We start from the raw sequence: 14,381 nt of genomic DNA, 5'->3' as shown, positions 1-14,381 counted from the left end.
AAGTAATTCCATGATTTTCTACTCTATTCTTTCTAACATACTGTTCTTTCTAAAGATAATAATAACGAGGCTATATGCAGGGGGTAAATAAACGGAAGTTTAAAAAAAGTAACAAAATAACAAAGCCATATATACAGGGGGTACCGGTACTGAGTCAATGTGCAGGGGTATGGGTTAGTCAAGGTAATTGAGGTAATATACACATGTAGGTAGGGGTGAAGTGACCATGCATAGATAATACACAGCGAGTAGCAGCAGCGTAAAAAAGGGGGTAAATGCAAATAGTCCGGGTAGCCATTTGATTAACTGTTCAGCTTGCGGGTAGAAGATGTTAGGGAGCCTTTTGGACCTAGACATGGCGCTGACAATTTTTAGGGCCTTCCTCTGACACCGCCCGGTATAGAGATCCTGGATGGCAGGAAGCTTGGCCCTAGTGAAATATTCCTAAACATGCTTCCTGTTTGCAACAATGCACTAATGTAATACTGCAAAAAATGTGACAAAGCAATTAACTTTTTGTCCTGAATACAAAGTCTTGTTTGGGGCAAATCCAATACAACACATTACTAAGTACCACTCTCCATATTTTCAAGCATAGTGGTGGCTGCATCATGTTATGGGTATGCTTGTAATCGTTATGGACTGGGGGGGGGGGGGGGGGGTTCAGGATAAAAAATAAATGGAATGGATCTAAGCACAGGCAAAATCCTAAGTGGAGATGCAGCCTGACAGAATGCTCTCGATGGTGCATCTGTAGAATTTCGAAAGGGTCTAAGGGGCCAAGTCAAATTTCTTCAGCCTCCTGAGGTTGAGGAGGCACTACTTCACCACGCTGTCAGTGTGGAGGGACCATTTCAGCTCCTCAGTGATGTGCACGCCGAGGAACTTGAGCCTCTCCATTGCGGCCCCTTCTATCTGGAAGCAGTGAGAAGAGTGGAAGGAGCAAGTGGAGTTGAAGAAGAAATGGTAATTGAAAATCTGCTCCAGAGCGCTCAGGACCTCAGACTGGGGCAAAGTTTCACCTTCCAACAGGACAACAACTCTAAGCATGCAGCCAAGACAACGTAGGAGTGGCTTCGGGACAAGTCTCTGAATGTCCCAGCCATAGCCAGGACTTGAACCCAATCTAACATCTCTGGAGAGATCTGAAAATAGCTGTGCAGCAACGCTCTCCATCCAACCTGACAGAGCTTGAGAGGATCTGCAGAGAGGAATAGGAGAAACTCCCTAAATACAGGTGTGCCAAGCTTGTAGCGTCATACCCTAGAAGACTCGGGGCTGTAGTTGCTGCCAAAGGTGCTTCAACAAAGTACTGTGTAAAGGGTCTGAATAAACTCAGCAAAAAAAGAAACGTCCTCACTGTCAACTGGGTTTATTTTCCGCAAACTTAACATGTGTAAATATTTGTATGAAAATAAGACTCAACAACTGAGACAGAAACCGAACAAGTTCCACAGACATGTGACTAACAGAAATGGAATAACGTGTCCCTGAACAAAGGGGGGGTCAACAAAAGTAAGTCAGTATCTGGTGTGGCCACCAGCTGCATTAAATATTGCAGTGCATCTTCTCCTCATGGACTACACCATATTTGCCAGTTCTTGCTGTGAGATGTTACCTCACTCTTCCACCAAGGCACCTGCAAATTCCCGTACATTTCTGAGGGGAATGGCCCTAGCCCTCACCCTCCGATCCAACAGGTCCCAGACGTGCTCAATGGGATTGAGATCCGGGCTCTTCACTGGCCATGGCAGAACACTGACATTCCTGTCTTGCAGGAAATCACGCACAGAACGAGCAGTATGGCTGGTGGCATTGTCATGCTTGAGGGTCATGTCAAGATGAGCCTGCAGGAAGGGTACCACATGAGGGAGGAGGATGTCTTCCCTGTAACGCACAGCGTTGAGATTGCCTGCAATGATAACAAGCTCAGTCCAATGATCCTGTGACACACCGCCCCATATCATGACGGACCCTCCACCTCCAAATCGATCCCGCTCCAGAGTACAGGCCTCGGTGTAACGCTCATTCCTTCAACGATAAATGCGAATCCTACCATCACCCCTGGTGAGACAAAACCGCGACTCATCAATGAAGAGCACTTTTTGCCAGTCCTGTCTGGTCCAGCGACGGTGGGTTTGTGCCCATAGGCAACGTTGTTGCCGGTGATGTCTGGTGAGGACCTGCCTTACAACAGGCATACAAGTCCTCCGTCCAGCCTCTCTCAGCCTAATGCGGACAGTCTGAGCACTGATGTGCGTTCCTGGTGTAACTCTGGCAGTTGTTGTTGCCATCCTGTACCTGTCCCACAGGTGTGATGTTCGGATGTACCGAACATGCCTCCTTGCAGCATGCCCAAGGCACGTTCACGCAGATGAGCAGGGGACCCTGGGCTTCTTTCTTCTGGTGTTTTTCAGAGTCAGTAAAAAGGCCTCTTTAGTGTCCTAAGTTTTCATAACTGTGACCTTAATTGCCTACCGTCTGTAAGCTGTTAGTGTCTTAACGACCATTCCACAGGTGCATGTTCATTAATTGTTTATGGTTCATTGAACAAGCATGGGAAACAGTGTTTAAACCCTTTACAATGAAGATATGTGAAGTTATTTGGATTTTTACGAATTATCTTTGAAAGACAGGGTCCTGAAAAAGGGACGTTTCTTTTTTTGTTGAGTTTACTTGAGTAAATTTGGTATTTCAGTAAAAAAATATATAAATTTGCAAAAATGTCTAAACCTGTTTTTGCTTTGTCATTATGGGGTATTGTGTGTCGATTGATTTGGGGGGGGGGAAACGTTTTAATCAATTTTAGAATTAGGCTGTAAGGTAACACAATGTGGAAAAAGTCAAGGGGTCTGAATACTTTCTGAATGGACTATATTACATGTGAAACGGGTGAACTTTGTAGCATTTTTGCAATGGTCATAAACTGCACAGCACAAACGAAGAAATCAGAGTGCAGCTTTTTTGGGACTCGGTGAGTTGACAGCCGAAGCATTGTAAGAAATCCTGTCAAAAGGATGTGAATGAAGGAGTGGGATGTTTTTTTGTTGTCTATTTTGTATGAAGTTGGTTTTTTTGCTGTCGACTTGACTTCCTGTGACCATGGGACTTAGTTGATAGATGTTATCTAGTTTACGCTAGTTGCTAACTGTGTGTTTTTTTTTTTTAACACTCAAATAGCCTCCATTATGGAGGTGCTAGCAAATGCAGCCGTGGCAGAGATCTGTAAACTCGTAGACGACAACTATGCTGTGTTTTGTTTGGAAATGTATCAAAGCCAGAAAGAAAACAGGGGATTGCAGAGGAAACTATAGCTACTGGAACTGAAGATGGCACGAGAGCGCGCAGATCGACCCATACGGCGCCGTATGGGGGGAAAAGTTAGGACGATTCTAAGGGCCTGTGACTGACAGGAGCCCTAAAATTATTAGAACATTAGGTTAATAATTTAATATTGAAAAAAATGACCTATCATCATTAATATATTTTATTTACAATGCAATAATAAAACTAACGGTTTCTTTTCTTGTTTTTGTCAAAAAGTAAACATCCAGAGAGCCTCCGTATGAAAAAAGAAAATGATTAAATCCTTTTCAATGATAAGAATTCAAACACTAATTATTTTCCCACAATGATCATTATATAAAACAAAAACAGCCTATAGTCTGTATTGGATGCTGTTTGATAGTTTGAAGCATTGAGTGACTCAGTCTGTATAAGTGACAGCCAATGTTAAAATAATACCTTCAGGGCTTCAGGTCATTTGCACACAGATTTTCTATTTTTCTTTTGTGTTATTGACTGTACGTTTGATTATGTGTAACTCTGTGTTGTTTTTGTCGCACTGCTTTGCTTCATCTTGGCCAGGTCGCAGTTGTTAATGAGAACTTGTTCTCAACTGGCCTACCTGGTTAAATAAAATAAATAAATAAAATAAAATAAATAAAAATGGCCAAGGTATGTCTCCATGGCTTTGAAGCAGACTGAAATATGGTCGTTTTCTGACATCTAGTGGTGGTAATACGCAACTGCAGGTAATTTGGGTCCATATTCTGCAGGATTCAGTGCAGTTAAATTTTTTCCATGGTGCATGTAACTGAAATTTTGGTTGATGTTATTACAAATGGTATTATATTATAGGATATATTATCATATGTGTCATGTACATTCTACAGAGCCAGGATCCTCTTCAAGTGATACAGTTTTGTCAGGGAGGAGTGTGGAAGTGAAGGAAGAGGTGAAAGACTGTGCCGGCAGTACCAATACAGATGATGAGGATGGAGCAAATGAGAGAAGGTGCCCAGAAAGAGACAGACAAAGTGAGGATGTTGAAAAACAAGCTGATCAGTGATTTTGCTAGCAAGAAGGCTCGGCGTTGGCTCTTGGTGAGTAAGGCTGAGCAAGGGCCAGTGATAACTGTTAAATGCCATGGCTATGGATATTGGATCACTACACCCGATGCCCAAAGGCTGAGAACAAGATATAAGAGAATACAGTAGACGGCATGTGTCCGAAAGTGATTGATGACCTATTTTATGTGTCACGTGGTTATGCCCATTTATGTACATCCTGTCTGGATGTTCTCACGCTATAGAGTGAGTGCTTATGTAACCTGATAGTGCAGCTGTTTTGGGTAAAGCATGTGTTTGCAATAAAGCTGTCCTGGTGATTGATGTGTAGTGACCTTGTTGAACTCTGGAATGTGTTTGAACATTTGAAAGAGTTGGGAAATTTTGTAGTGAACTTATGGCTCTGCTGTTTAGGGATCTTGTATATGAAACAGTAATTTCCGGGAATGCCTGAGTATAAGTAAGAGCTGTGAACACTACGAGCGACAAGAAACCTCAAGAGAGATAAACCACCGAAGACTCTAAAGAATAAATAAAACATGGCTCCTAGACCAATGGGTATTGTGTCCTTCGTGTCATGAACACAATGATAAATCCATCGAAGCCATTCTTTGTGATGCACCTGATTGTTTTAATGATGTGACGGACATGTGGAGTACATTTTCCAACCGGACAATTCAACGGTGAAGATTTTCACAAACAGCTGCCTCAGCACCCTTTTTCAACCAAAAACGGGGAGTTTTTTGGCTTAAGATGAGACTTGCTCTATGTCAGTTCGAACAGGCCCTGAGTGGAAATTCCCTGCCTGGGTACGCATTGGAAGAGGAAGTCTGCGGGCGAGATGATTTGAAAGCCATAAGAATCTCTTCAGTGGCATATAGTCCAGACTCCAAAGTGACAATTGTTGGTTGTGCCAAATTCAATAGTTCAAATGCAATCAAATCAGTTAGTTCGTATGTATTTTCAAAAGCCTGCACAGAGGTCAACTATTTTGTGCCTGTCTTTAGCTTTAGGTGGGGAGATTATTATAAAGTCCTTGAAATGATGAAACAAGTGGAAAATATTTTCCAACATCGTGAACATTTACAGAGATGAGCCCTTCTGTTCTCAAGACATAACTTGGGGCTAAAGGCAAGAAGGTCTATCATGGAAAAGAAAACATACAAAACCTGGACGGTAGTATTGTTCAATAATAACGTGTAATATGTATGCATTTCGGTACTAAATGAATTAAATATCAGGCTCTCTCTGTCTCTGTCCCTCAAAGGTTGTGTGTGTGTGTGTGTGTGTGTGTGTGTGCGTGCGTGCGTGCGCATGTTTGTGTGTGTGGAAGGTCTTTGAAACAACTGTCTGAAAACAGTGGGGGTCCTGTGGCGTCTGAGGATCTCATGACCTCTGTCACCCCCCTCGGGGTGTGAACATGTGGGTGTGGCAGGGCGTTAGGTTACAAGCAGAGAAACTTGCTGAGAACATTATTTTCTAAGAAAGGAATGAAAGAATAATTATAACTGTAAACATTTAATAGATATTAAAGTGTAGTATTGGGAAATAATATGTATGATTTATATTAATGTTTAGTAAAAATAAAAAAAACATTCCGGCATATTTTTAATATTGCATAGTGCACTTTTTAATAATTGTAACATGTTTAAAGGTCTGTACAGTAGGCATTTCGGGATTAACATTTTGGAAGAAAATATATTTAAAAAGAAAATTGTATCTTACCTTTAATGAAGGAAAGCTCTATGTCTCTCTCTCTGTCTCGCCGATCTGTTTCTCTCTATACATGAGCCAAGGGTTCCTGGAAGGGGGGGGGGGTTATGTGTGTGTGGAAGGTCTTTGAAACAACGGTCTGAAAACAGTGGGGTCCTGTGGCTTCCGAGGATCTCATGACCTCTGAACCTCCAAAAGACTTCTGAGGATCTCATGACCTCTGAACCTCCAAAAGACTTCTCGGCATATCCATATGTAGGGTCAGCATTTTTGTCAGAAAACAGTTTTTATGTGTTCTCAGAATGTGTCCTGGTGTGGTTGTCGCAGTCAATCAGGCCATTCTCTTAAACAAAGAGGCTACCTATCCATACAACCTGTAAATAGAGAGTCCATACATTTTCTCAGTTAGGACACAGAGGACCATAGGACTGCTGACAGAACAATCTCAAGAGACTCCGTGAATCCTTATCACCCATGGAGCATTTTGAAGGTGAGTTGAAATTACAATATAATGAATGCTTTTGATATCTAACGATGCAGGTTTATAAAGATATATTGTATATTATAAAATGACTGTTTTTAATAAGGTAATATATAACCATTTTTATATATATACATATATATATATATTGAATGAGAGGTGGGGTTATTGATAAATGTTTTATTTATTTGTTAAACGAGAATGGACTAGGGACTACATAGGTATTCATCCCAAAATGTTTTGGATAAAACATATATCAGACTGTTAAATAGCCATCACAAACTACACTGAGACCCAATCACTGGACACTTTAATAAATGGATCAATAGTCCCAATGCCACTTTAATAATGTTTACATATCTTACATTACTCATATCACGTGTATATACTGTATTTTATACCATCTACTGGACCTTGCCTTTGCCGCTCGGCCATATATTTATATGTACATATTCTCATTAACCCCTTTAGATGTGTGTGTATTAGGTATTTGGAGGGGAATTGTTAGTTATTACTTTTTAGATATTACTGCACTGTTGGAACTAGAAGCACAAGCATTTCGCTACACAAGCATTAACATCTGCTAACCATGTGTATGTGACCAATAAAATTTGATTTGGTCTATGGCCACATACAAAGAAAAGCTATACTCAAGAGTGGACCACTGGCTCCACCTAGCGGATGTTCAGTTACATAACCAAACGTTACATGGCTTTTCATTATAGGTGTGTTCGTGTGGAATGTAGCTCTCTCTCTCTCTGTATAATAAGGTTTCTTCAAATATTTAACTGGTTGTTTTATATATGGTTTCTTCAGACATTTTAAGACTGGATGACTTGCAATTTTTAGGTAATTAATATTGTTACTATATGGTGTTATGTCAAATGTATTTTTTAAGTAAAAATGTATATATTTTTATAAATATATTTTAATATTATTTAAAACGTCTATACGATACCCTACATTTACCCAGGTGTTACCCGCAATAATTGATTTGGATCATCAAGCATCAGAAGTTATCATGAAAGAAGACGATGATTTTGAGGACCAACAGACCGCAGCTGTCTTTACTCAGTCCCACACCATCAAGATATTTTAGACGCGAGTCAAAAATAAAATGCATAATAATCTTTATGCATTAAACAAATCGTGTACACTATTTTAAAAACTTAATCTTCTGTTTACAGCTTTCAACCCCCAAACAAGAGTACCCGAGGCATTATGGGCTCTACCATTGAATGACATCGAGGGTATTGAAAACGATGATATTCTACCGTTCCGTAAGGCCGGCTTTGACAAAAAAAAACTTGTGATGTGTGGTGATAGTATGCAAAACACAGTATCTCTTGTTTTACCTAATGGCGAAGCAGATTTTGAACAATTTATAGCCCTGCTGGAACATCTTGTTCAATCTAATGTATCCATCATAGCTGATAGGACCTTAGAACTTGTTGTACAAATAGTCCGCCAAACCCTAGGCGGAGGTGGTCAAAGAAGGAAACTTGATAGTCTCATGCAATCAGAAATCATATAAAATAAGCAGGCCTATCTCCTAAACGTTAACAATCCTGGTAATCAGTTATGCTTTGCAATAGGCCTATCACATTTACTCAACCCTGGATGTACTGATCTAGAAGCTTTACAAAAGGCTAGTGACCTCCAAAAGGCTGTAGGTCTATGTATACATGAGCCTGTGGCTTTCTCTGACATAGTCAAATTTGCTTAACATCAAGATTGTGGTTTTGTACCATAGTAGAGCTAATTCAGCTCTCTTGAAATTCCAGAACCCTGTACTTTTAAGTGCAAAACAACCATTTCTATGGTATTACCGACATCAGAGCTTTCTTAGGAGCACCATATGTGTGCCCATCATGTCATCCAGGCTACACCCGACAGGGGGGGCACGCTTGTCGTTATAACTGTTCAGTGTGTCAGGATGAAAAATGTCCAATGCAGCCCTTACACCTAACACAATGTGAGGATTGTCATCGTACATGTTGTTCCTCCTACTGCTACGAAAAACACAAAATTGAAACATGGCACCCCAAGGCATGGAAATCTGTAATCAGTTGTGACATTAACAAGAAATTTCCAAAATGCAATTAAAAAGGGTTAAAAAGGGGTTCCATCTACGTAATGCCCCACTTACTAAAAGATTCCGGGTAGTCTATGACAAGAGATCGCTTTTACCTGACGGGACCACCTTGCCCTTTGGTTACTGACTTTATGTTACAAGCCCTGTGTGTCTTAACCCTTAAGATATAATGGAAGCTGTAGAAGGTTTTGATCCCAGGTTGCAGTTACCATTTTTTTCGGCCTTAATCGCAGACCCATCCAACAGCGGTAAAACTTGTTTTGTAAAAAGTATTTGAGAATTCTGAACATGTATTATCTCAGAAACCTGACAATATTGTGTGGTGTTATTCATGTTATCAACATCTGTATGATGAGTTGTTGAAGGAATACACGCATCCCTGTCTGATGATGAACTCTTACCTCATAAAAACAATCTGCTGGTTTTGGATTCTATGTTTTTTGCCGGTAGTGAACATCCTGAAATAGCACAAGCTTTTACTCAATATACTCATCATTGAAACCTGTCAGTGCTTTACTTGGTACAAAATGTGTTTCACCAAGGTAAAAATAGCCGTACCATTAGTTTGAACGCCAATTACTTGGTTTTGTTCAAAAACTCTAGAGACAAACTACAAACAAACATTCTAGCTCAGCAGATGTACAGAAATCCTACTTTATGGAAAGCTATGAGGACACTACCAAAGCACCATTTTCTTATTTAATCGTAGATTTAAAATCAAATACTCCAGAACACCTGAGGCTCAGAACAGGATTGTTTCCGTGGGAGTGGCTGACAGTTTACATTCCAAAAACGTTAAAAAATAATAATAAGAATTCTCTGCGTTTAAAAAGAAAACCTACCACTCTTGAGATCCCTAGTTGGGGCTACCCATAAAGAACGTAAGGCCATCTTGGGTCATTGTTCTTCAGATCTCATATTATCACTATGTGAGATTGCTTTGAATCTTCTCAAAGGACGCATTCCACTCACCCTAAAATAAAATAAAAAAGAGACAAAAGACAGCGATCAGACTCTTTGCCAATAAAAGGGCAAGTCTTCAAAAGAAAAGACATACAACAGTCTGGGGGTTTTCTTCTACCTTTCCTCAGTATAGTCGTGCCCTTCATCACCAGCCTTATTGCTGCCAGACGTGGGGGTTGAACACAGAGTGTGATGGCCAATAAAATGTACTTAGTGACTCAACAAGAGTTGGATAGACTTAAACAACAATTACAGGGTCCTGAAAATATCAGACAAACAGCAGAAAATGATTTGGATAAGGCCATGAAGGATATTTTGAACAGAAAAGGATTGAATCTCTATGATAAGGTCCAAAAATACACAAAACTCTTGCAAAGATATTTGGCCTTGGTAAAACAAGGCGAGAGAGAGACCAACCATTTATCGCTTTCCCTACCGGAAACCTTAAAGGATGAAGAGCATAGAGAGAGCCATGCCCCTGTAATGCCTGGACCAGAGATCTTACAGGTTGAAGATCAAATGCATGTTGAAGATAATGTTATGCATGACATGTTGACACATGTTCCAGCACTTAACAGGAAAAATGTTAGATACATTATGAACAAAATAAAAGACTCAAAGGGGGCCGCTACTTGGAATGACAAAGGAGAGTTTATCTTTCAGGGGGATGTTGTCAAGGGTTCTCATATGATGGACTTGCAAATACCACTACATCCCACAAGACCTCCTGGGTGGCGTCTGTAACTGACAGTTAGACTTACAGGTTATGTCGTTGTTTTGTGTTTGAATTGTGTAACTGACAGTTAGACTTACAGGTTATGTCTGTAACGGCTTTCCTCTTCCTCTTCATCCGAAGAGGAGGAGCATGGATTGAACCAAGACGCAGCGTTGTGATAAGACATGATATTTAATAAACAAAACAGAAAACACGACGAACACTTGAATAATTACAAAACAATAAAACGATGTAGACAGACCTGGACGACGAACTTACATGAAACACGAAGAACGCATGAACAGGAAAAATGACTACATAAAACGAACGAACAAACAAAACCGAAAACAGTCCCGTGTGGCGTAACATACACAGACACTGACACAGGAGACAACCACCCACAACAATCAATGTGACAACACCTACCTTAATATGGCTCTCAATCAGAGGAAATGAAAACCACCTGCCTCTAATTGAGAGCCATATCAGGTCACCCTTTAACCAACATAGAAACACATAACATAGACTACCCACCCAAACTCACGCCCTGACCGTCAAACACATACAAAATAACAGAAAACCGGTCAGGAACGTGACAATGTCGTTGTTTTGTGTTTGAATTGTTTACGTGTCCGCTGTGCGGGGAAATGATAAGAGAAGCGGAACTACGTAGCTAATAACTGTTGTAACGGGGATCCTTATTGTAGCAAACACACTTTTGGAGGGAAGGCAATCCCGCGCTGTGTTAGCTAAGTTTTCATGTCATCGGGTGTAGTTCATAAAGTTTGAAGCGTATATGTTAGGATGGTAACGTTATAATAATTAAGGATGAAGCGTGAATTCATGCCAGGAATAATAAGTGTGAAGTTTGATTTCCTCCCTTCTGTAATAAGCAGCCAATGAGGTATTTTTCCTTTATTCATGTGTTTAATCTAATACTGTTATAGCGCCGGCTAAACTGTTTATGTATGTAAGCACTTCAGAGTTATACCAAGCTAATAAGTCACTCGTAAGATAAGGTTGTAAGAGTGTGCTTAACTGTATTTTTCATTTACTTTATAGTTCTCACGGAAGGTGATAATTCTGACTAAATCTACAGAATAAAGCCGCCAGTTAAAATCAAGGAACGGTTGTGCTCGTGGTTACTGGAGGGAGCTACAGTGAGAACTCAATGCTCTTCACGAGCAAGAGAGAAAGAAGAATCTTACCCAGCTGTAAAACGTCTACAAGATTCCCAAATCCTGGTAGGCCCTGTCATCTGCCAGATAAGAGTTTTGCACCTACCTGCAACCTAAGAAGAAAATCTCCACATAAGGAAGCATCGTGAGGCAACATAAGGTCAAGACTAACAGGAAAGTCAGACACGCAAGTACAAGTCAAGGTGTTTGAAGGTGGTCCTAGCCTTGTGAACAGCTAATAAGAGACTTTAAGATTACAATTCGTAAGGACTGGAAATAGTTGTGTATTTCAAGAGGCTGGTATTATGCATTTGTTCTTTCTATCTTAATGTATCGCTGGTATGTGTATTACTGGAAAAATATTCTTTGATACTTACTAAAAAATATATATATAAAAAAAGGGATATATATATATATAGTTACAAAACATTAAGGGCCAGCGTACACCTATTAATTCTATTTTCACTTGTAAGTTAATAGTGTAATTGTTTGGTAAGGTGTTTGTTCAAGCCTTTGTTACAAGCATTATACATGTTTATACCACGTACTAAGGTTTAAATTACAGTGAATTAGAGTATAAATTACCTACTCACTTATCCAAACCTTACCTAGAATTGATTTGATTTAGAATGTCAGAAAGAGGTAGTTTCACTAAAGGTGATAGAAATGGGGTAGGTCAAGTTGAGCAGCTGCAGCAACACCTCGCAAACTTCAAGCCTTCATCAGAACAAACAGAGCAGCAGTAAGAGGCCCAGACTGGTGTGGAGTCACTTCTGCCAGCGAATGATGATACAGAGGCTGCTAATGAGATATCACAACAAGAGCCACGAAAAGGTGAGAGGGTCCGCAGGTTAACTGAAAAGGGCAGAGAACTGCGCGACGAAAGGTGGAGACAGCTCGAACATCGTTTCAGGGTCAGCTATGAGAAGTGGAAGGCTCTGGTAAAGGAAGCAAAACAGTCACTGACAGGCTGTTGCTCTGAAGACCTACTAGAAGACCTCTTAAGCAAGATTAGTCATACCTCTACAGAACTAAACCTTGTCTATGTAAATTTGCGTCAAATCGACATTCCCGACAACGATATAAGACGCAGAGTTGATACTTGTGAAGCAGTTACAATGTCTATTATCAAGACTGTAAGGTGTCATTTAAAAGGCAGGGAAGAAGGTCAAAGTAACCAGATAGAACTGAACTGGAAGGACAGCAATTCCTTGTGCGTGTCCGAACTCTCACATAAGTCAAGTCTCAACTATCAGCCCTCAAGTGCTTCCTCCCAGTCTCAAAGCAACTCAAAGGTCAACTCCAGACGCTCAAGCGTGTCATCTGTCAAGAGACAAGAGGCTGCGGCGGAAGTTGCTGCTAACCAAGCAGCTTTAGAAGTAATGGTTAAGCAAGAACGCCAACTAGAAGAGCTTCAGAGACTCAAAGATGAAGATAAGAAGAGGACAGCGGAGCAAGAAGCTGAGGCTGTGAAACGCAGCTTAGAAGAAGCTAGGCTGCGAGTCAAGTTAGAGGTAGAAAATGCTGCCAGACGAAGGACGCTAGAAGACAAGCGTAGAGAGTTAGAGCGCCTAGAAGTGCTCAAGAAACTAAATGCAGCCAAGGCGCGGATGCAAGTGTATGAGCAAGATGAAAACTCAGAGGACGAGAAGAGAGAACTACTCTCTAACTGCAAATCTGTGAAAGAAGTCATGCACAGAAGTGGGTCATTTCACAGTCTCTCACCACAACATGTTGTGACAAGCACACAACAAGAAGATGGCACCAAGACCATGTTCAGGTTACTAGCGGAATCAATCAGTGAAAGCCGCCTCCCCATACCAGAACCAGTAACATTCAATGGAGAACCACTCTCGTTCACTGACTGGAAAGTCTCTTTTCAGACTCTGATAGACAGGAAGAACATACCAGCAACTGAGAAGATATATTACTTAAGAAAATATGTCGGTGGGCCTGCCAAGAAAGCCATCGAAAGTTACTTTATGTTAGGAACAGAGTCAGCCTACCATGCTGCGTGGACCATTCTTGAAGAAAGGTACGGAAACAAATTCCTCATCGCCAAGTCCTTCAGAGATAAGCTCAATGCATGGCCTAAGATAGGATCCAAGGACAGTCTTGAACTTAGAGACCTTGTAGACTTTCTTCGCAGCTGTGAGGCTGCTATGTCTCAGAATAAGGGCCTGGAGGTGCTTAATGACTGTAATGAAAACCAAAAGATCCTCGCTAAACTTCCAGATTGGCTAACTTCAAGATGGAATAGAAAGGTCGTAGACATCTTAGAAGAAACTGAGACCTTTCCAAGCTTCAGTCAGTTTGTGAAGTTTCTCACGAGAGAAGCAAAGATCGCTTGCAATCCTGTAACATCCCTTCATGCTTTGCAATCAAGCGAAGATGGAAAACCTAAGACACCAAGGATTCAAAGCCCCGGAGCAAGGGTGTTAGCAACTAACTCTGATGAGAAATATACTGTTACTAGTTGTGTCTTCTGTGAGAAGTCAGGTCACAGTCTCCACAAATGCTGTAAGTTCATGGATAAGCCCACCACAGAGCGACAGAAGTTTGTTCAAGAGAATAAATTGTGCTTTGGCTGTTTAAGGCCTGGGCATCACTCAAAAGATTGTGATAACAGGAACACCTGCGACACGTGTCAGAGGAGGCATCCATCCTGCCTGCACGAAGATCGTACTAAAGAAAGGTTAAGGGATAGGAAGACAGAGCCCCCACAAGATAAGGGGACAAGAGCGTCAAGTGAGGCCATATCCAACAGAGTCGTAAGGGACATTAACAACACTCACACCTCCACAATCATTCCAGTATGGGTGTCAACCACAAGCGAGCCAGATCGTGAAGTTCTTGTGTATGCACTTCTTGACACCCAGAGCGACAC

This window comes from Salvelinus namaycush, chromosome 8 (genome assembly GCF_016432855.1).
Source record: "Salvelinus namaycush isolate Seneca chromosome 8, SaNama_1.0, whole genome shotgun sequence".
Classification (NCBI taxonomy): Eukaryota; Metazoa; Chordata; class Actinopteri; order Salmoniformes; family Salmonidae; genus Salvelinus; species Salvelinus namaycush.
This window is presented reverse-complemented; position numbering follows the sequence as displayed.